A 13,775-nucleotide genomic window follows, 5' to 3' on the forward strand; every position below is an offset into this window, starting at 1 on the left:
CTCTCCAATTAAATGGCCATGAAAGCACAGGCCATGTTGTATTCAACTTGAAATACTCGGTAGCAAATTACACTTTCCTTCACCCAATCAATTCTCACATATTTAAGAATTAATTACCTTAAGATTGTTAATGGAAGAATTTAAATATTGAGTTATATCCATTATAGTCTAGACTTTGGTTTCCAATACTTAGAAGTCATGTGTTAGACAGATGGCTTTCTTTTCCCCTTCACAACGTGTATACATATTTCAGATAGGGAACTTTCTAGCATAACATTAATTTCCTTAGCACTGAGTTCTTTATTTTCCCATGAAATGGAGGTGTGCATTCCCTCAAGCACATCCTTAAAGTGTCTTGACTCTGCATGCAATGTTTAGATTGTTTTATAAACCAATTTTTAGGCCTATGATATATTGTGCCATTTGTCAGCAAATACAGTATTTTCAAATTGGTGTAAGTTGACCTGAATATTTTCACAAACTGAGAAGTAACATCATATCAAATTTACCACGTAACTATTTTACAGTCCTGGATATTTTCCTAAATTAGGTTAGTTTATATTGAAATATACCTTTCAAAAGATTCATATGTTTTAATCCAGAGATTAAGAAAACAGATTTTCTAAAAGCCACTCCTATAACCCAGCTTCCCCAGTGGCCCCACTAATGATGATGCCAATCTACGGTCATTTATCAGCTCTCCCCGACACACACCCTACCTCCTGGGGGATTCAGAATATATCACCAATCTGCAAGGGAACTTAACCATAATTCAAAATTTGGAAACAAAAGCAGAAAAACTGGGATGAAAAAAATGTCTCCAAAATGATGCAGAAACTAGACTCTCCTACCCCTCGAGCTGAAGAGTAGGCAGGGCAGAGTTTCCCGAATGTGACATAAAAGAAGTAGAGATTTTAGCAAAGATGAAATACCACGAGCGTTAAGGAAACTTTGGTTGATATTTGAATTTGAGTAGGTGAAGTTCAAACTGGCATTTTCACAGTTTAAGCTGCATATTTAAGAAGAAAAAATAATTAAAAGCCAAGGGCTAAAAATTGAAATCCTCTTGTGAATAATCATTCTGTTTGAAAAATTAGAGACTTGTCAAGGAACAGCCATAACATTTACAAAAATGTGGGGACAGAGCAAATTAAATGACAAAACCTGTGAAGTTTTTTTGGTCCTTCCTACTAAGTGGAATAGACATGCACATGTACTATCATGTAATTCTCAAGTTTAAAATTTGCTTAAAAAGCTATAACGCTAAATGCAAATCCTTATGTGGAAGAGTTAATAAGAACTCTGATAGAACAGGCTTGTACAGTCTTGGGAAATAGATAACAACAAAAGGATTGATGATTATAATATATTGGTTGATGATAATATGCTTCAAATCCTTTCCACTTGTATTTAAACTTTCAGTAGAATTCTAAGTACCTGGCAGTCTATTTAATAGGTAATCAGCTGCCAGGTGATAAGACAATGAGAAAAGATTACAAGTGAAAGTTCATAAAATATATACATGTGTATGTCTGTATATGTTTAAATCAGATGAACATAAATCTATTCATTTTTAAAGCCGACACTTAGCCAAGAACACCAATAAAATTTTAATTCTTTATCTATGACCTCTTTTAACTATACATCATATGAAACATCTGCACTTTTTAGAAATTAAAATGATGTTGGTGTCAGAAAGTGAAGTAACCAGATAGTGAATAAAAACAACTTTGTGATGTGTTTCTCCTATAAAGCAATAAAAAGTCTGTGCTTTTATTTTAGGCTGGAAGCCTAAAACCTTGGAAAGAAAATGTCAAGTTGAGAAATGCTTTGACATCAAGATAATGCACAAATAAAAGGAAAGAATACTTGGAGAGGAAACAATTGAAAGAAAAACAATTTATGTGTAATATAGAAGCTTCTGTACACATTTAAGGCGTAACAGGGCTTGTAAAGGCTTCAGAAAATGATGAAATATTTTGTTGATTTCATAGAGAAAAAGAAGAAAACCTCACTGAAAAAATCACCATTCAGAATGCCAGATTCAAACCAGCTTCTAACTTTTATGTTGCACTGAATTTTTTACAAAAATTTCAATCTAAAAGCAATTTCCTTCTAAAAGAAGCAACAGTGTGGTAGAGAGAATAATGCCACACCTGAAGATGTCCACATCCTAATCCCTAAAACCAGTGAATGTGTTACCTTTCAAGGCAAATGGGATTTTGCCAATGTGGTTAAGTTAAGGACCTTGAGATAAAGGGAGATTATTCTGGATTATCTGAGTGTTGCTTAATCACATGGATGCTTAAAAGCAGAGAAACTTTACCAGCAGTGGTCAAAGGGAGATGTGACTACAGAAGAACAATCAGAGAGATGAACATTGCTGGTTTTGATGGTGGAGGAAGGGGGCCAGGAGCCAAGGAACGGGTGGCCTCCAGAAGCTGGAAAAGAATTTCCCCTGAAGCCCCCCAGAAAGGAACGCAATCCTGTTGACACCTTCATCTTAGCCCAGTGAGACCTGTGTCAGACTTCTGACCTAAAGAACTGCAAGAAAATAAATTTGTGCTATTTTAAACCACTACATTTACAGTAATTTGTTACAGCATGAATAAAAAACTAATACAGTAAATTCGAGAACGTGGATTTTAATGCAGAGAATTTTAAAATTTATGTTAAAAACCAAGCAAAAAGAATTAAGAAATAGCTGTCTCAATTTTTCAGCAGAATGACCTATGATATTACATGTAAAACATGAGATAAAAATAACTTTGTGGAAAGAAATATCTAAAGAAACAATTATCTTCAGAAAAGCAGCCCAGATGCCTATCTCCTCTTAGATGGAGAGCCTAGTGAAAACGTTTTACTTTGAAAAACCTGCTTGAATTTCATGTGATGGTTGAGACGTTAAATTTGACCACATCAGCCCTTCATTTAAGTCTCCATAGTGTTCCATTTTATGTGGCATTAAATGCAAACCCCATACCATAGCCTAGAGGCCCTATGTGGTCTGACCCCTATGGTCACATTTTCTATTCCTCTCCCACTTCTCACCAAGTCCCAACCACACTGGCCTTTTTCCTGATCTTTAAACATGCAAATCTTATTCCCACCCCACCCCAGAGCCTTTGCACTTCTGTTCCCTCTGCCTGAAATGTGTGGGAAAGCATTGCATAAGGATCAAAACTAGAGACTCAGCACTCAGAGAAAAGACCAAGATCCAGAAAGAAACCTGCATTACATCAGAACAATCTGGGAACCACTGTAAGTATGCAGATCTCAGAACTCCAGCCCACCCTGCTGAATTAACTCTGCATGAGCTCCAGAATCATATTTCAAAATATACCCAGGGAAGGCAGATGACAGCATCACCACCCTCTTGAGATAGGAGAAACATGGGGCAACTCAGTCCAGCCCAGCAAAGAAAACCACACTGTAGGATGACATGCTGCCTTCTTGACACCTAACTTTCAGGTTGGTATAAGGAATCCTGATGGTTAGATTTAATGGTATCTTTGAGAAGCCAATAGTATGGTGGAGTGGTTAGGTGCACAGACACGTGGGTTCATAATCCCAGCTCTGACACTTTCCAGCTGACATACTTGAGCAAGTTCCTTAACCCCACTGGGCCTTAATCACCTCATCAGTAAACTGACAAGGGGTAATATAACAAAGCTACCTCAAAGAGCTGTGAGGACTAAATTATTTATACACATAAAGTAGAACAGGGCTTGGCCAATAGTAAGAGCTCACTAAATGCTGGCCATGATTTGTCAAAGGCATCATTCTGGTGAGTCAGCCATCCTTTTATTGGGACAAGATCCACTTTTAATGTAGTTTTGCTAGTGTTTGAAAAACGCTCCCTTAATGTCTAAACCTACCTATTTTTCATCTTTCAAAGTTGTTCCATGAAATAAAGTGAAAAATTCTAGGTTCTCCCCACTGTCTTCCAAACTGCTTAATCAATGACTGGTATTAAGTGTGCAGGCCACAAAATCTTTGCAATTATATGAGATCGTTACTCTTTCTCTGCTGATATGTACTAGATCATCCAAAGCCACAGGAAACTAGGGATAAATATCAGTAAAATCTCCTTTTATTCTCCCAGGATCCCTGTTGACTTATTCCTTCCTCTGGTGGCTAAACTAAAAGGATATAGATTACTTCAGAAACTGCTGTCTACAAAAAAATTTTAATAAAATAACACATTCCAAAATACATAAATTCAGATATGATTTTAGCACTGAGTGTTAGGCCCTAAATCCATCAAAGATGCAAATGAGTCAGTACTAATCCTTTGGTCTTAACCAACTCAAGAGATAAATGGACACAAAAAAGAATGAAATAATGCCATTTGCAGCAACATGGATGGACCTAGTGATTATCATATTAAGTGAAGTAAGTCAGACAGAGAAAGACAAATACCATATGATATCACTTATATGTGGAATCTTAAAAAATGATACAAATGAACTTATTTACATAAGAGAAATAGAGTCAGAGACATAGAAAGCAAACTTACAGTTACCAAAGGGGATAGCTGGGGAGGGGTGAGGGGAAATAAATTAGGAGTTTGGGATTAACATATACATGCTACTATATATAAAATAGGTAAACAACAAGAACCTACTGTATAGCACAGGGAGCTATGTTCAGTATCTTGTAATAACCTATAAGGGAAAAGAATATGAAAAAGAATATATATATATTTGTATAACTTAATCACTTTGATGTATACTTGCAACAACACAACATTGTAAATTAATGATACTTCAATTTTTTAAAAAAGTGAGATAAATGGATGTTTGAACCTGGAGAATTTGGAGAAAGAAGGTGTTTATCCTTACCCAATAGAAGGTGGCATTCAAAAAGTCTAGCCATAAAATTTGGGAGACCTGAAGATTAAGGGTTTGGAAATTCCACTGGTTTCCTTGTTCCCATAGGAGTTGGCTAAGGGATAAAACCCACAGATGGTCCCTTTGGTGCTGGGCACTAAGAAAGGAGAACCATAGAGAAAGGGCAGTGTGACACAACTAAACAGGAAGAGGTAAGGAAAGAAAGGGCCTGTGTGCTGCCTGGGTCTGCTCTCTTTCCATTTCAGATGTGGAAAGGATCCAGCAGGGGTGGTTTTCTGTGGCCAGAGAATCTTCTTTAAGTGGTGACTGAGTGCATGAATAATGGAGGCACTGAGCCCCACAAGAAGCCATGAATCACACAAGCACTGGCTGTCACATGGATATCCTAGAAGCATTGGGTATCTCACAATTAGCTAAAGCACCTTATGAATAGGGTAACCAAAAGAGTCACCTTCTAGGGTGCTAGTGGTGAGATATGGTCTGTACCAAAAGCCAGGATTTGGACAAGAACATCCAGGCCAATCCTCTCCTCACGGCAGGTGTCTTCCTACAGACTACAGATGTCATTGATGCTGGGGGAGGATGAGGAAGGAGGGATGGAGGCTCAGAGACAGACAGAAAGACGGTTCAACTGAAGTGCTGGGAACACAGCGGTGACTGAGTCAACTATACCCAAACTGGACTCTAAAAACATATTTGAATCTGATGGACCTGAGAACAATTCAGTTTTAAGCTGGAAGGGATTGGAATATATAGAAATAAAAATATTGAACAGAAATAGAATCACAGATGTAGAAAACAATCTTCTGGTTACCAAGGGGGAAAGGTGGGGAGGGATAAATTGGGAGATTGGGATTGGCATATACACACTACTATACATAAAATAGATAACTAATAAGGACCTACTGTATAGCACAGGGAACTCTACTAAATACCATGTAATGACCACATGGGGATAGAATCTAAAAAAGAGTGGATATATGCATATGTATAACTGATTCACCTTGCTCCACAGTAGAAAGTAACACAACATTGTAAATCAACTATACTCCAATAATTTTTTTTAAATTAAAGATAAATAAAAACTAAAATTTCAATCTTCTTTTTATAACTTTAAGTGGAATAAGATCTATAAAACCTTTGAAACGGGGAGATTCTGGAGAAGATGGCAGAAGAGTAAGACACGGAGATGACCCTCCTCCCCACAGAGACATCAGAAATACATCTACACGTGGAACAACTCCTACAGAACACCCACTGAAGGCTGGCAGAAAACCTCAGACCTCCCAAAAGGCAAGAAACTACCCCACGTACCTGGGTAGGGCAAAAGAAAAAAGAATAAACAGAGACAAAAGGATAGGGACGGGACCTGCACCAGTGGGAGGGAGCCGTGGAGGAAAGGTTTCCACACACTAGGAAGCCCCTTCGTGGGTGGAGACTGCGGGTGGCAGAGGGGGGAAGCTTCGGAGCCACAGAGGAGAGCACAGCCACAGGGGTGCAGAGGGCAAAGTGGAGAGACTCCCACACAGAGGATCAGAGCCGACCAGCACTCACCAGCCCGAGAAGCTTGTCTGCTCGCCCGCTAGGGCGGGCGGGGGCTGGGAGCTGAGGCTCGGGCTTCGGTCGGATCGCAGGGAGAAGACTAGGGTTGGCGGTGTGAACACAGCCTGCAGCGGGTTAGTGCACCACGGCTAGCCGGGAGGGAGTCCGGGGAAAACTCTGGAACAGACGAAGAGGCAAGAGACTTTTTCTTGCCTTTTTGTTTCCTGGTGTGCGAGGAGAGGGGATTAAGAGCGCCGCTTAAAGGAGCTCCAGAGACTGGCGCGAGCCACGGCTATCAGCAAGGACCCCAGAGATGGGCATGAGATGCTAAGGCCGCTGCTGCCACCACCAAGAAGCCTGTGTGTGAGCACAGGTCACTATCCACACCTCCCCACCCAAGAGCCTATGCAGCCCGCCACTGCCAGGGTCCCGTGATCCAGGGACAACTTCCCCCGGGAGAATGCATGGCGTGCCTCAGGCTGGTGTAACGTCCTGCTGGCCTCTGCCGCCGCAGGCTCGCCCCGCACTCCGTACCCCTCCCTCCCCCCAGCCTGAGTGAGCCGGAGCCCCCGAATCAGCGGCTCCTTTAACCCCATCCTGTCTGAGCGAAGAACAGACACCCTCAGGTGACCTAAACGCAGAGGCGGGGCCAAATCCAAAGCTGAAACCGGGAGCTGTGCGAACAAAGAAGGGAAAGGGAAATCTCTCCCAGCAGCCTCAGGAGCAGTGGATTAAAGCTCCACAATCAACTTGATGTACCCTGCATCTGTGGAATACCTGAATAGACAACAAATCATCCCTAACTGAGGAGGTGGACTTTGGGAGCAAGATATATTATTTTTTCCCCTTTTCCTCTTTTTGTGAGTGTGTATGTGTATGCTTCTGTGTGAGATTTTGTCTGTATAGCTTTGCTTTCACCATTTGTCCTAGAGTTCAGACTGTCCGTTTTTGTTTGTTTAATTTTTGGTTGTTTTTTTTTCTTAACGTTAAAAATATTTTTTTCTTAAAAATTATTTTTTATTTTAATAACTTTATTTTATTTTACCTTATTTTATTTTATCCTCCTTCTTTCTTTCTTTCTACTTTTTCTACCTTTTATTCTGAGCTGTGTGGATGAAAGGCTCTTGGTGCTGCAGCCAGGAGTCAGTGCTGTGCCTCTGATGTGGGAGAGCCAACTTAAGGACACTAGTCCACAAGAGATCTCCCACCTACATGTAATATCAAGTGGCGAAAATCTCCCAGAGATCTCCATCTCAACACCAAGACCCAGCTTCACTCAATGACCAGCAAGCTACAGTGCTGGACACCCGATGGCAAACAACTAGCAAGACAGGAACACAACGCCACCCATTATCAGAGAGGCTGCCTAAAATCATGATAAGGCCACAGACACCCCAAAGCACACCACCAGATGCGGACCTGCCCACCAGAAAGACAAGATCCAGCCTCATACAACAGAACAGAGGCACTAGTCCCCTCCACCAGGAAGCCTACACAACCAACTGAACCAACTTTAGCCACTGGGGAAAGACACCAAAAACAACAGGAACTACGAACCTGCAGCCTGCAAAAAGGAAACCCCAAACACAGTAAGATAGGCAAAATGAGAAGACACAAAAACACACAGCAGATGAAGGAGCAAAATACACACCCATCAGACCTAATAAATGAAGAGGAAATAGGCAGTCTAGCTGAAAAAGAATTCAGAATAATGATAGTAAAGATGATCCAAAATCTTGGAAATAGAATAGAGAAAATGCAAGAAACATTTAACAAGGACCTAGAAGAACTAAAGAGGAAAAAAGCAACAATGAACAACAAAATAAATGAAATTAAAAATACTCTAGGGCTTCCCTGGTGGCGCAGTGGTTGAGAGTCCGCCTGCCGATGCAGGGGAGATGGGTTCGTGCCCCGGTCTGGGAAGATCCCACATGCCGCGGAGCGGCTGGGCCCGTGAGCCATGGCCGCTGGGCCTGTGTGTCCGGAGCCTGTGCTCCGCAACGGGAGAGGCCACAACAGTGAGAAGCCCACATACCGCAAAAAAAAAAAAAAAAAAAAAAAAAAAAAAAAATACTCTAGAAGGGATCAATAGCAGAATAACTGAGGCAGAAGAACGGATTAGTGACCTGAAAGATAAAATAGTGGAAATAACTACTGCAGAGCAGAATAAAGAAAAAAGAATGAAAAGAACTGAGGACAGTCTCAGAGACCTCTGGGACAATATTAAACACACCAACATTCGAATTATAGGGGTCCCAGAAGAAGAAGAGAAAAAGAAAGGGACTGAGAAAATATTTGAAGAGATTATAGTTGAAAACTTCCCTAATATGGGAAAGGAAATAGTTAATCAAGTCCAGGAGGCACAGAGAGTTCCATACAGGATAAATCCAAGGAGAAACATGCCAAGACACATATTAATCAAACTATCAAAAATTAAATACAAAGAAAAGATATTAAAAGCAGCAAGGGAAAAACAACAAATAACACACAAGGGAATCTCCATAAGGTTAACAGCTGATCTTTCAGCAGAAACTCTGCAAGCCAGAAAGGACTGACAGGACATATTTAAAGAGATGAAAGAGAAAAACCTACAACAAAAATATCTACTCAGCAAGGATCTCATTCAGATTTGATGGAGAAATTAAAACCTTCACAGACAAGCAAAAGCTGAGAGAGTTCAGCAACACAAAACCAGCTTTACAACAAATGCTAAAGGAACTTCTCTAGGCAAGAAACACAAGAGAAGGAAAAGACCTACAATAACAAACAAAAAAGAATTAAGAAAATGGGAATAGGAACATACATATCGATAATTACCTTAAATGTAAATGGATGAAATGCTCCCGCCAAAAGACACAGACTGGCTGAATGGATACAAAAACAAGACCCATATAAATGCTGTCTACAAGAGACCGACTTCAGACCTAGAGACACATACAGACTGAAAGTGAGGGGATGGAAAAAGATATTCCATGCAAATGCAAACCAAAAGAAAGTTGGAGTAACAATTCTCATATCAGACAAAACAGACTTTAAAATAAAGACAATTACAAGAGACAAAGAAGGACACTACATAATGATCAAGGGATCGATCCAAGAAGAAGATATAACAATTGTAAATATTTATTCACCCAACATAGGAGCACCTCAATACATAAGGCAAATACTAACAGCCATAAAAACGGAAATTGACAGTAACACAATCATAGTAGGGGACTTTAACATCCCACTTTCACCAATGGACAGATCATCCAAAATGAAAATAATAAGGAAACACAAGCTTTACATGATATATTAACCAAGATGGACTTAATTGATATTTATAGGACATTCCATCCAAAAACAACAGAATACACATTTTTCTCAAGTGTTCATGGAACATTCTCCAGGATAGATCATATCTTGGGTCACAAATCAAGCCTTCGTAAATTTAAGAAAATTGAAATTGTATCAAGTATCTTTTCCGACCACAATGCTATGAGACTAGATATCAATTACAGGAAAAGATCTGTAAAATATACAAACACAGGGAGGCTAAACAATACACTACTTAATAACGAAGTGATCACTGAAGAAATCAAAGAGGAAATCAAAAAATACTTAGAAACAAATGAAAATGGAGACACGATGACCCAAAACCTATGGGATGAAGCAAAAGCAGTACTAAGAGGGAAGTTTATAGCAATACAATCCTACCTTAAGAAACAGGAAACATCTCAAATAAACAACCTAACTTTGCACCTAAAGCAATTAGAGAAACAAGAATAAAAAAAACCCAAAGTTAGCACAAGGAAAGAAAGCATAAAGATCAGATCAGAAATAAAGGAAAAAGAAACGAAGGAAAGAATAGCAAAGATCAATAAAACTAAAAGCTGGTTCTTTGAGAAGATAAACAAAATTGGTAAACCATTAGCCAGACTCAGCAAGAAAAAAAGGGAGAAGACTCACATCAATAGAATTAGAAATGAAAAAGGAGAAGTAACAACTGACACTGCAGAAATACAAAAGATCATGAGAGATTACTACAAGAAACTCTATGCCAATAAAATAAACAACATGGAAGAATTGGACAAATTCTTAGAAATGCACAACGTGCCGAGACTGAACCAGGAAGAAATAGAAAATCTAAACAGACCAATCACAAGCACTGAAATTGAACTGTGATTAAAAATCTTCCAACAAAAAAAAAGCCCAAGACCAGATGGCTTCACAGGCGAATTCTATCAAACATTTAGAGAAGAGCTAACACCTGTACTTCTCAAACTCTTCCAAAATATAGCCGAGAGAGGAACACTCCCAAACTCATTCTAGGAGGCCACCATCACCGTGATACCACAACCAGACTAAGATGTCACAAAGAAAGAAAACTACAGGCCAATATCACTGAGGAACATAGATGCAAAAATGCTCAACACAATACTAGCAAACAATCCAACAGGACATTAAAAGGATCATCCACCATGATCACGTGGGGTTTATTCCAGGAATGCAAGGATTCTTCGATATATGCAAATCAGTCAACATGATACACCATATTAACAAATTGAAGGAGAAAAACCATATGATAATCTCAATAGATGCAGAGAAAGCTTTCGACAAAATTCAACACCCATTTATGAGAAAAACCCTGCAGAAAGTAGGTATAGACGGAACTTTCCTCACCATAATAAAGACCATATATGACAAAACCACAGCCAGCATTGTCTTCAATCGTGAAAAACTGAAACCATTTCCAGTAAGATGAGGAACAAGACAAGGTTGCCCACTCTCACCACTCTTATTCAACATAGTATGGGAAGTTTTAGCCACAGCAATCAGAGAAGAAAAGGAAATAAAGGGAATCCAAATTGGAAAAGAAGAAGTAAAGCTGTCACTGTTTGTAGGTGACATGATACTATACATAGAGAATCCTAAAGATGCTAACAGAAAACTACTAGAGTTAGTCAATGAATTTGGTAAAATAGCAGGATACAAAATCAATGCACAGAAATCTCTGGCACTCATACACTAATGATGAAAAATCTGAAAGTGAAATTAAGAAAACACTCCCATTTACCATTGCAACAAAAGAGTAAAATATCTAGGAATAAACCTACCTAAGGAGACAAAAGACCTGTATGCAGAAAATTAAAAGACACTGATGAAAGAAATTAATGATGATACCAACAGATGGAGAGATATACCATGTTCTTGGATTGGAAGAATCAACATTGTGAAAATGACTCTACTACCCAAAGCAATCTACTGATTCCATGCAATCCCTATCAAATTACCACTGGCAATTTTCACAGAACTAGAACAAAAAATTTCACAATTTGTATGGAAACACAAAAGACCCCGAATAGCCAAAGCAATCTTGAGAACGAAAAACAGAGCTGGAGGAATCAGGTTCCCTGACTTCAGACTATACTATAAAGCTACAGTAATCAAGACAGTATGGTACTGGCACAAAAACAGAAATATAGATCAATGGAATAGGATAGAAAGCCCAGAGATAAACCCACGTACATATGGTCACCTTATCTTTGATAAAGGAGGCAAGAATATACAGTGGAGAAAAGACAGCCTCTTCAATAAGTGGTGCTGGGAAAACTGGACAGGGACGTGTAAAAGAATGAAATTAGAACACTCCCTAACACCATACACAAAAACAAGCTCAAAATGGATTAAAGACCTAAATTTAAGGCCAGACACTATCAAACTCTTAGAGGAACACATAGGCAGAACATTCTATGACATAAATCACAGCAAGATCCTTTTTGACCCACCTCCTAGAGAAATGGAAATAAAAATAAAAATAAACAAATTGTACCTAATGAAACTGCAAAACTTTTGCACAACCAAGGAAACCGTGAACAAGACCAAAAGACAACCCTCAGAATGGGAGAAAATATTTGCAAATGAAACAACTGACAATGGACTAATCTCTAAAATTTACAAGCACCTCATGCAGCTCAATATCAAAAAAAAACAAACAACCCAATCCAAAAATGGGCAGAAGACCTTAGTAGACATTTCTCCAAAGAAGATATAAAGATTGCCAACAAACACATGAAAGAATGCTCAACATCATTAATCATTAGAGAATTGCAAATCAAAACTACAATGAGATATCATCTAACACTGGTCAGAATGGCCATCATCAAAAAATCTAGAAACAATAAATGTTGGAGAGGGTGTGGAGAAAAGGGAACCCTGTTGCACTGTTGGTGGGAATGTATATTGATACAGCCACTATGGAGAACAGTATGGAGGTTCCTTAAAAAACACAAATAGAACTACCATATGACCCAGCAATCCCATTACTGGGCATATACCCTTAGAAAACCATAATTCAAAAAGAGTCATATACCAAAATGTTCATTGCAGCTTATTTACAATATCCAGGACATGGAAGCAACCTAAGTGTCCATCACCTGATGAATGGATAAAGTAGATGTGGCACATATATACAATGGAATATTACTCAGCCATAAAAAGAAACGAAATTGAGTTATTTGTAGTGAGTTAGATAGACCTAGAGTCTGTCATAGAGAGTAAAGTAAGTCAGAAGGAGAAAAACAAATACCGTATGCTAACACATATATATGGAATCTAAGAAAAAAAATGTCATGAAGAACCTAGGGGTAAGATGGGAATAAAGACACAGACCTCCTAGAGCATGGACTTGAGGATATGGGGAGGCGGAAGGGTAAGGTGTGACAAAGTGAGAGTGTGGCATGGACATATATACACTACCAAACGTAAAATAGATAGCTAGTGTGAAGCAGCCGCATAGCACTGGGAGATCAGCTTGGTGCTTTGTGACCACCTAGAGGGGTGGGATAGGGAGGGTAGGAGGGAAGGAGACGCAAGAAGGAAGAGATATGGGAACATATGTATATGTATAACTGATTCACTTTGTTATAAAGCAGAAACTAACACACCATTGTATAGCAGTTATACTCCAATAAAGATGTTAAAATATTTTAAAAACTTTGAAATACTATGTTGTACACCTGAAACTAATATAATACTGTAAATCAACGATGCTTCAGTTAAAAAATAATTTTTCAATCTTCTGCTGATGAGCCGTAATGAAGACTCAAAGAGGAAAATAAATTATTCGAAAAGAACAGAGTTCTATTTTGTACATATCTGGTATGACACTATCAAATTTATACATATTACACCATTAAATTCTAAAGCCTCTTTTTCCCAAACTAAACTTTTCATTTTCCAAACAATAGGCTAAAATTGGGGGGAACTTCACATAAGCCACTTTCGGTTAGATCAAATTTAACCATCAGTGTTTTCCGCATGAGATAATTACCTTGCACCCTCTAACCTTGGCCAAGCCATGGTTCCAGTTTTCTCATGTGTAAAATTAGGAAGTTGAAC

Source organism: Hyperoodon ampullatus, assembly GCF_949752795.1.
Source record: "Hyperoodon ampullatus genome assembly, chromosome: 5".
In the NCBI taxonomy this organism is placed as follows: Eukaryota; Metazoa; Chordata; class Mammalia; order Artiodactyla; family Ziphiidae; genus Hyperoodon; species Hyperoodon ampullatus.